This window comes from Myotis davidii, unplaced genomic scaffold (assembly GCF_000327345.1).
Source record: "Myotis davidii unplaced genomic scaffold, ASM32734v1 scaffold143, whole genome shotgun sequence".
Classification (NCBI taxonomy): domain Eukaryota; kingdom Metazoa; phylum Chordata; class Mammalia; order Chiroptera; family Vespertilionidae; genus Myotis; species Myotis davidii.
The window spans coordinates 1,251,176-1,262,038 of record NW_006294876.1 but is presented as its reverse complement, the minus strand read 5'-3'; the positions used below and the strand labels follow the sequence as shown (position 1 = coordinate 1,262,038).

At 34.6% G+C, this 10,863-nt stretch overlaps 1 long non-coding RNA gene across 1 annotated transcript; it reads left to right on the top strand.

The window, feature by feature from the left end:
- The first annotated feature begins 5,744 nt into the window (after positions 1 to 5,744).
- Positions 5,745 to 7,652, top strand: LOC107184050. The gene is made up of 2 exons (XR_001514867.1): positions 5,745 to 6,084; positions 7,479 to 7,652. It is a non-coding gene; the product is annotated as an uncharacterized LOC107184050 (long non-coding RNA).
- Positions 7,653 to 10,863: the final 3,211 nt, after the last annotated feature.

Below are 10,863 nucleotides of genomic sequence, written 5' to 3'. Positions count from 1 at the left end.
TGTTCATTTACATGCTCCCAGAAGAAGCATTTCAGTAGCCATAATAAATTACACGTTAAACATCATATTTCTGCACTAAAGATTGTATTATAAGGCAACTTTATGAATCTTTTCCTTTCTTTATGACTTTTATAATGAGTCCCTTCACATATGAGAAGTGAATGAGGGTAACCTGTGAGGCAATTCAGAGAGCAGTAGAGTTGTTAACATTCTCATAAAAGACATTGGCATAAAAGGGGTGAAGGTACAGGGGACAGCAGGTCTTAAAATTACTCATGGAAGTCTCTTGTCAATCAAAGAAATTGAGGTTGCTATTAGGCTTATTATCTGGGAAGCATATCAAACCAAAATCCACATCCTTCTAATGATTCCAGGGTTCATCCCCCAGGCATTAGGGTGCACCTCCAGCTCATACTCTCATGCGCTCCTCATCCCTGCTGTTTACTTTGTCTCCCTAGTTACTTACGCTGGGTCTCTCTTTTCTCATATGCCTTCCCCGCTCAAGGACTGATTTTTTAAAAGACTCTACTAAAATAAAATATCCTATAAAAAAAGACGCTACTATTTCTCTCCAGTATGTATTTTAATACCCAAATTCAGATACTTTCCCTCCACTCCTGACTGCTACTTCTTCAAATACCCCTTTAACCTTTACAATTTCAGTAAGATTTTCTATCTCCATTTAATATTTCTTCCCCACTCCTCCCCTCCCCAATAGAAGCCAATTTAGGAAATGCTGTCTTACAGTGATTATTGGATTCATTCTCTCCCAATTTTCTTACGGTTCACTAGATGCATTTTTTTTTGGGGGGGGGGGAATGGGTGATAAAAATATATAAATCACATTATGTTAAAAATTGTATAACTTAGCATTCATGTATATAATTAGGTTCAAAAGTTGATATAAAACTAAAGATAGACTCACTTTATAACCTATAAATTGTGCCTTTAGGTATTTACTCAATTGTCTTGAAAATGTATGCCCACATAAACATCTGCACCTCTGTCCATGACTTTTCATAGGAGTTCTAGTCATAATTGCCCCAAAATGGAAGTAATCATTATTTCTTTCAAAAGGTGAAAGGAGAAACAAACTGTGGTATGTCCATACAATAGAATTCTATTTACCAATAACAAGAAATATACTATCAAACCATGTAAAGACATGGGGAAAATCTTAAGTGAATATCTATAATACTAAAAGGGTAATATGCTAATTAGACCAGACATCATTCCAGATATCCTTCCTGATGAAGCCAGAGCGGGACTTGGAAGCACTATGGAAACAGAAGCCAGATCAGTAGTTGCCAGGAAAGTACATCTTCTCTCAGTCAAGTCTTGCCATTACTGCAGCCTTGTGGGTGCCCATGAGCCTGAGGACCATGCTAAGCCATAGCAAAGTGCTTGGCCCACAGAAAATGTGAGATAATAAACATTTGTTGTTTTAAGCTTCTAAGATTTTGAGATCATTTGTTATGAACATTATGTAATTATTCCAGTCATATATATTTCATATAACATTAAAACCAAGTCACCAGATGAGCTTTTGCTTTTAACTAAGATGTTGTTGAAATGTGAAAATACCTTTGTCATGGCTCAATACATGTTAATAGAGTTGTCTCTATAAATAGGACACCTTGAAACTAGAGACAAGAATGCTATGCCTTCTACCTTTTCAGAATAATAATACTTTTCAGTATGTATTCCATTTTAAAATCTTCCCTTAACATATGAGTCATTCTATTACATTTCATGTGATACCCTCCTCTCTAACCCCTCCAATTAGTGCTGACTCTCTAATCATTAATGGGAAAACATGAAATAAGACGAAATAAATATTTGGTCATGCCTTCTAAATTCCTCCTAGATATGTCTACATTTAAACTCTACAAGAGCAGCAGGCTTCTCTCATGTGTTCTATGCTAATTGAATGGAAAAGAGGAAAGGGATGGTTCTAGAATAAAGAAGTAAAATACTTATTTTGAATCAGAGGGGGGAATCAATAAATAGAATCTAAGACCATTTAAAATGTCAAACTGGCCCAGGTCGGCATGGCTCTGTGGTTGAGCATTGGCCTATGAATCAGGAGGTCATGGTTTGATTCTGGTCAGAGCACATGCCCAACTTGGAGGCTCGATCCCCAGTAGGGGGCATGTAGAAGGCAGCAGATCAATGATTCTCTCTCATTATTGATGTTTCTATCTCTACCTCTCCCTTCCTCTCTGAAATAAATAAAAATATAAAAAGAAAAATATACTAAAATGTCAAACTGTAATTTTTCTGGTTCCTCATTCATAGCACATTCACAACCTCTTCCACTGGTCTCGCTTGTCTGTACAAATGTGGCCCATTTCCTACACAGATATTTTCTTTGGCTAATGTTCCCCATATGCACAGATCAATCTTCACACCTTCTCACACTCATTTTGCCTCTTTTGGCATGCATTCTGTTTGTCTGCCATATGTATCTATCCCTGCAACATTTCCAGACCCAATTTAAAGTTTGAAATATATCCCTTCCTGCACTTGGCATTTTTATGCCTTTAGAACTTGGCATAAGTTTTCTCTATCAAAATATGACTGATCTTCTTTTCCTCTATTTTTTTTTAAAGCTAGTTAATTTCAAAGAAGTATTTCCTCCTATTTTTGTAATTGTTGGCCCAACCCAGAGTTACAAGAACATAAAAATGTAGCAGGGCATCAGAGAAATCTCTTTGTAGTCTTGTGAGGACAATCCTAGTAGTTGGATGGTGTCTGTGAGGGACAACTGGTTTAGATCAGAAAGTTCTCATTGAAGCTTTTTAGGTGGCTTTTTGGTGTGAACCTTCCTTGGCTCAGGGAAGATACTGCAGCAAGTGACGGTTGACTCCCACAGAAATAAATCTTTGACACATGTGAGAGCTGATTTAATTTGTAATTTGTAATTCATTGAATGACCCTTGGAGTGATTACCCACAATCTAAAATGTAGTTTCCTAATTTATCAGATGGTTATGTCATCACTCCAGGTTGAATCTTCCTTCTTCCCCTCTATACTTTCTCCATTTTCTAAGGTCTAGGTCAAATACTTACTGAAATCCACCAGCCAAAATCCAGGAGAACACACTGAAGAGAAACAAAGTAAGCTTATTTAACTTGATGAAGCAAGGGCGAGTTCTCTCCAGAGAAAGTGTGGAGGTCTCAGTAGAAGGGTTTTGGAGATGGTTTTTAAAGATTTGGCTTATGGTGGGTGGTTCTAAATGGGGCTTAAAGAGGAGGGAGTCATTTCTGAATTGGATGCTGTCAAAAATAGGGCCAATTCAGGGATTGGTATCTTGGGAATTCTCTAGGTGGTAGGAAGGTTAAAGTGGTGCCATGTTATCATTGGTAAATAAGTAGTGGTCACCTGGGTTAGTACAAAGAGGGGATGTTGGGTGGTTTTTTGTGTTTGCTGATAATCCTGGTCTCTGTCTTGTTTCAGACCTGGTCACAGCCACACTTCACAGATGAGTATTGATGTTTTGTGTATGTTGCTCATCACAGCCTCACTCTGCCCGTTGCCAGCACTGATTTTTCACTTTCTGGAATGATTTATTTACTGTTGAGCAGTTCATTTTTTTTTCACTTTTTCAATTCTTTGATGTCATATGCTGAGCACCATTATAAATAAAAATATCCCAGACATGGCCATTAATATTAATTTCTGGTAATTTTTCCCCTTTGATTTCTCTGTTGTCATTATTTTCCTGTCAAATTGTCATGCACCAGTTTGAACTATCAACAGTAATATATAATACTGCACTTCCATTGTTATTGTAAATTTTATATTTTAAAAATTATTTAATAGGCAAAAATGGAATATAATTTTGAACTGATTTGAGTTTCTATAATTATTTGTGAGGTCACTCTTTTTTATCTGTGTTTTGTGGGTATCTAAAATTATTTTGGAGAATGGTGAAAATGCATCTCTAAGATATTACTGTTGTAGATATTATCTGCTCAATTTCTTATTGTCTTCAATTTCTTATAAAGCATAGCACTTTGAATGGCCTTGCATATATGTGTTGAGACTAACATGAAATATTTGCTATCTTTAGAAATAGTGTTTCAGTAGACAAAATACTTACATAATTTCTTCAGGGCAAAATTTCAACTATTTGCAGAAGTCAAAGCAATAGGTATTGTAAATGAATGGGTAAATGAAAAAAAATATTATGATCATACAACAAGATGCTAAGGCAACATTTTTAAACTTATTTATAAAAATAGTGCATTTAAATTTTCAAAATGAGATGGCTATTTTGCTTTAAATTGCTAAATTTGTGGCCATTTGTTCTGCAATCATAAAAAAAAAATGTATCAGTTTTTTTTAGTCTTCCAAATATTTTTGGTTGGAATTCCATTTGAAATACGAAGGACACTTTCTGAAATAACTCCATAATGTATGTTACCTGAAATTTTGTTTGCTGTAATCTTGGTTTTAAATTAGCAAGATAAAATTCTAGACACCAAGTACATTATCATAAATACCTATTGGATGACATAATCCTTAGATAAATTATTCTAAATGTTAATCTTTCAGCTCTACATCTTTTCCAAAATTGACTTATAAAATTGCTAAATATAAATAAAAGACACTCTTAAAATGTATTCCTCTTTGTCAATAATTTTTACTGACTTTGATATTTGATTGTTGCTTTCAGGTAATAACAGAAATATACTCAATAATAAAATATATATTAAAATTACTGTTCAAAATTTTAAAATTATGAATAAAAGTTTATTAAGTAATACAACATAAAAACAGATTTTACTATTTAGTGTTTGTCGGAGTTTCTTGAGCCAAGTTATGTCTGAATCTTCTCTTTTTTGTTGTTGAACCTGTTTAAAGGGAGAGTTTTTGTTCATTCATTGTCTTTTGATGTCTAACATAAATTGAGTAAAATATGAAAATTGAAAGTGTTCAGTTTTATTTTAAATATTTTTATAATTATTTAAAATATTGAAACATAGTAAATATTTTTTTTAGCTATTGAAGCCTAATATCCCTGAATATACATAGCAACACACATATGTATTTTATGCATAGAAATGTAATTTTATACATTAGGCATATAGTATATATGTGTGGATATAACATAGAGTTTATAAATACTTTACAATATATATTTAACACCTATGCTACCTTCAGAAATACAACGAATTATTTTTTCTTTGATGTTGAAGGCTAATCCCCACCAGAATTCCTAGCTCTGAACATGACACACTTAATTCACTTATGACAATATTGTAACATCAATCATGCCTTGCAGCCAGCAACTGCAGCCCTTCTGTTGTTCAGTAGTTTCCCTGTAATTATTTTTTAAGTCATTTCCCCAGTACTTCATAAACCATTTTTAATGCTACTGGATGGAAACAGACAAATTAATTCAATTTTCAAGGGCTTTTAAGAAATGTAGCTTGATTTTAGGTGGCAGTTAATTTCATATTGCTACCTTAATCACAGACATACGATATAGTGTTTTTTTTTTTTTTTTTAAGGTAAGGTTTTCATAGCTGCAACCTAGAAAAAAATTGCTGTATAACAGTGAAGTTTTCTTTCTTTTCCTTTCTTTCTTTCTTTCTTTCTTTCTTTCTTTCTGTATGGGGAGGGGAAAAATCAACCTTACCATCCCCTCTCCCATATGCTTCAACTTTCATGTCTGTTTTGCCATCTATTCATTAGCATAATGATTAATGAAAGTTCTCCAGAATTTCAAATTCCTTGAAAAGTAGCCAGTGCTTGCTCTTTGGAAGCGACATCAAATAAAGGACAATAAAAAGAGGGTGCTTCAGGCTTTGGAAGTCTTTAAAGACACATCGCTGTGATCTTTGTATCACTGCTGCAGAAAAGAGGACAGCATTTCATATTTCTGGCATTACTAATGATAACACAGCAACTGCAAGAAAGCATGGATTTCTGGGGGTAGCATCAGGGAACAGGACTCCTGCTGCGCTCACCAGCTCCCTGCTCTGCACAGCTGCCTTCTCAGCTGGGGGTTTGAAATCAGCACTGTGAGAAAACACAGAAATGACCGTGATGCATCTTCCTCACCATGAGAAAAAGGTAATGTTTAATGAACACTCCAGCCTTCTGTTTTCCTTTTTTAAATTAAACATGGAGAAGTTTTTATTATGATAGGAATGTCCATTCATCAAAGGAACAGAGCAGTCTTAAATATGCATGCACCTAATAGCAGGGCTTCAATCAGCCTTTTGTTGGCAACTGACTTATTTCTGTCTTTGAACATTTTGCTTTGGATCTTTTGTTGTTGTTGTCGCTCCTTTTCATTATGGAATAAAATGCTTACACTGAAAATATATTTGTGCTTGCAGTTAGGGGAGAGGGATGCTGACTGCTTATGGTTTGGCTGAAATCAGTAGGAGTTGCACGAATTATAGGACTTGCTTTTAAATGTGTACATTTATGTCTACAGCATATGAACATGGGATCATGCTCACCTAGCTAAACTTGCATGTAACTGTAAAAATATCACAATTGAAAAAGTAAACCCGTTTTAAAAGTATTTAAATGATGCAGCATTTGATTTGTTAAGGATGCACATATGTACCTCACCGGCTGCTCTGTTGTGGAATGGTGTGTACCATGGTATTCATGGGAGCTCTGCTTTAAGGATGGTTTGGAGGCCAACAAAAAAGAGTTAATTTAAAAACAACAACAACAAAGCTTTTCATCCTCTAGCCATAAAGAAATGCACTATCTTCATTTACACTTGTTGTAGGAATTGCATAGGTATAAATTAATAAACACTATTTTATAGAATCCTGCTCTTCATAGAGTGATTTGCTTCTGTGTTCTTAGAGACGAATCCACTAGGATTCTTAGTTGATTGCTTTATTTTCTCTTTGAGAACAATTTATTTTACAAGCCCAGAAGAATATGAGAAAAGAGAGCTATATGACCTGTGTATGTGCACATGCATGTATAAATGTTTGCTTTACTCTGACTTGGGCCTTATGAATTTCCTTAGCCACTAATTTCCTCAGATTTTCATTAGCCACTAATTGACAAGGTGAATGTTTAGAGGTTAAATACCATTCTTAAGAATGGAGTTGAAGGATTGTATGTGTATTGGAAATGTGTCAAAATAGTTTTATTTTAAGGCTTGAAGCAAAATATTGATTGCTACGACTTTAGTAATTATGCATTATAAAATCTGACCAGTAATTCATTTTACAAACACTTATATGTGCTAGGTACTGGGTTTGGCAATGAAGACGAAAAGATGGCATGTGGTTCTCACTCTTAAGACATTTATAGTCTACATTTCTTTTTTTATTTTAATCAATGAGCTATTTTCTGAAGAAGGATCTGATGTTTAACTCTATTACTGTGCAGCTTATGTTGATGTATTAAATTTCACCTCAAAGGAGAATATCATTTGTCTAGTAGGCAATTGATCTACAAAGGATTGATTTTTTTTTTTTTTACCTACTTAGGCAACAACTATTTATTGAATGACTGCATTGTACTAGTCAGTGTTGGAGATACTTGAGATACAGCAGCAAACAAGACACCAGAGCCTCTATCATGGAACTTATTAGATTCTAGCAAGAATTGAAGATGAGGAGACAGCATAATCCTTCACATTTGTTTTGAGAAAGAGAAATGGGCAAGTATGACTGAGAAACTAAACCTGTTGACTTGATTTTATGGCAATTTATCTGGCCCACTTGGTTTTTCTACTGGACTATGCTGAGTGAAAGCAAAGGAGCTTTTACAGCCTGACCAGAGTGGATCAGTGTTTGAGCATTGACCTATGAACCAGGAGGTCATGGTTCAATTCCCAGTAGGGCACATGCCCAGGTTGTGGACTCGATCCCCAGTGTGGGATGTGCAGGAGGCAGCCGATCAATTATTCTCTTTCATCATTGATGTTCTATCTCTCCCTCTCCCTCTCTAAAATAAATTGTAAAATATATATTTTTAAAAAGAGCTTTTTATAAATATTCATAGCACTTTCAGAATACTTGGAAATCCCTTTAAAGTCAAATGACAAATTGTAATAATATTGTTCTTTCAAAGTCTGTGTTAAGAAGAGTATGCAAAAATTAAATTACTCACCCAGTAAAATGATTTTAAATTTCAGACACTTCAAAGTGAGTTTTCAGCAATAGTCTCCCCGAGTTTCCCTTGACCGACCAACTGGCAAAACACACAAGTTCTTAATGTCCATTGAGATGGTCATACTCTCTCTGTTGGCTGCTTTGGTCACTAGTGAAACTAGCCCAGTGAGCATGCTTCTGGGATCTCATCGTGGAAGGCATTTAGAAAACATTTAAGTGCAGCTTCATGTCTTCCCTGTTTCTTATTTGAAATGCCTCATTTTTCTGTTTTAAGGTGGCAGTAGAATACATTTTTCCTATTTTCTCTTTTGATATCTTACTTTGTTTCTTTCTTGATTTCTTTTTATATTTTATCTATCATCTATCTATCTATCTATCATCTATCTATATCTATCTATCTATGTATCTATCATCTATCTATTATCTGCCTATCATCTATCTATCTATCTATCTATCTATCTATCTATCTATCTATCTATCTTCATCATCATCATCTATTTATCATCATCTATCTATCATCTGTCTATCTGTCTGTCTATCATCTACTATCTACCTATTATCTGTCTACCTAAAATTAAGAATGTATTCTTTTTAGCTCACCCTCAGGTATTTCAAATCCATTTCTCCATTGTCATCTCTATTATGACAGTTGAAAAAACTAAGTTCTCATGTTTCCAATCTCTTTTGCAATGAGAGCACCCATATTCTTTAGTCCTGGACACTGAGACACGGACATATACTTGCTAAGAACTGTAAGAAAGACTTTATTTACCTGCTAGAAGGGAAAGACATGGTGGCATGGCTCCTTCTTCCTTCTTTCTTGAAGGCAGACTGGAATGCTGAAAGCTACTGCAGCCATTTTGGGACTAAGAGGTAGATCTGAGGAAATCCCAGGAGAATTTAGAAATGCCAACCCTAACACGCTAAAACCACTGAACCAATGCCAGCTGCCTCTCTCAGGACTCCTGGTTATGTCAGAAAAATAAATCAACATTTATGAAGTCACCATAAGTGGTGTTTTCCGTTACTTTTAGCTGGGAGAATTCCTAACCAATACTGCACGCATAAATAATTTATTAGAGATTGTTAAAAGTTGAGCATTTTGTTATAAAATAAAACACTTACCAATAAAGAGAAAAATGTAATTCTTGTCTTTAATAACTTTATGGTGGGCATTTTATATGGTAAGCAAATAAAAATCAAAAAACTTTCTGATACTCATCCATGGCTTGAGTCCAATTTGCAGAGGGGCATATTTCTTACCGTTTCTTGGTGTTCAATTTCTCATGTATAAATTGAAGAATTACATTCTTTCTAAGGTCCATTGCAGATTTACACTTCTGAATTTATTAGAATAAATGTATTTTAGGTCTATGGATTTGTAACACTATATATTTTCAAAAATGTGTACATTTTTATTTATTTCAGAGAGGAAGGGAAAGGGAGAGTGAGATAGAAACATTAATGATGAGAGAGAATCACTGATTGGTTGCCTCTTGTATGCCCCCTACTGTGGATCGAGTCCACAACCCGGGCATGTTCACTGACAGGGAATCCACCCATGACCTCCTGGTTCATAGGTTGATGCTCACCCACTGATTTACCCTGGCCAGGCTGTCACACTATATATTGAATAATATTTTAAAAATTGTATTCCATAGATAGTTTGGTTATGAAAGAAGTCATTGTACTTTTGCTGTTCATCTTAGGATTCTATACATTCTACATTGGAAAAACTGGGTTATACGTTTGAGTCTTTTGATAATGCACTCAAAAAATCTAGTTTATTTAGTTATTTACCTGCTGAAATTAGTACAAAAATTATATCTGAAAGCATCTTTTAAGAATAATTTTTTCCCAGCAAAACTATATATAACCTCATTAATATTCTTCTTCTTTGCAGGAATAAATCCAGACAAAAGAATTTCACTAAATGGAGGTTTGTTTGACACCAGCCACTTTATGATATGACTGCGCAACTACATGAAATTGGCACAAAGAGGTTTTATTGAAGCAATAGAAATATTCTCAAATTGCTTTTGGAAGGCATAAAGCATGACAAATAAAATGCTGCTATACCATTTAAAATAAAATATAAGCAAATGAGAATTAAAAGGAAATTGATCATAAACAATATTAATGTCAAGGATTATTTTATTTTTCCATCTAATCTTGCAATAATAAGTGCTTATATTATTGATCAAATGCCAATTGCTCCAACCAAGTCTTTTTTAGCCATATAGGTTGACATTTAACTACAATTTGTAATTTGGTGGATGTTGGAAAATGAGATGTACAAAGAAGCCTTAGCTGGAAATAGAAAATAAATAAATTTGATACCATACAAAAAGGAGAAAATTGATAGTAAGCGAAAAGCTTTAATACAGAAAATGAAAAAAAAGAAAGAAATGAGGATGTGACGATGTGTATGTATTTGTGTGTAAGTATGCGTGTGTGTAGTGTGTGCTTGTGTATGCGTGTTTGTGTGTTTGCGTGCATAGGCAGGCATGTAGGACAATTAGGGAAGCAGAATACAAATGCATCAATAGGGAGATTGCATCCTTTTCATGAGATGAGGAAACGATTGCCAGCTAATGATCCTCACCTCTTGTTTTTCTGAGTAATGGGAAGCCCATGAACTGGAGAGACGATCTGCTACTTAAAAATGAGGGCTTTTTGCTTTCCTGGAAGGAACATAGCATCTCTGGGTGGTGCTGGGATATAAAACAAGCAGAGATGCCTTTTCTCCATGCTGGAA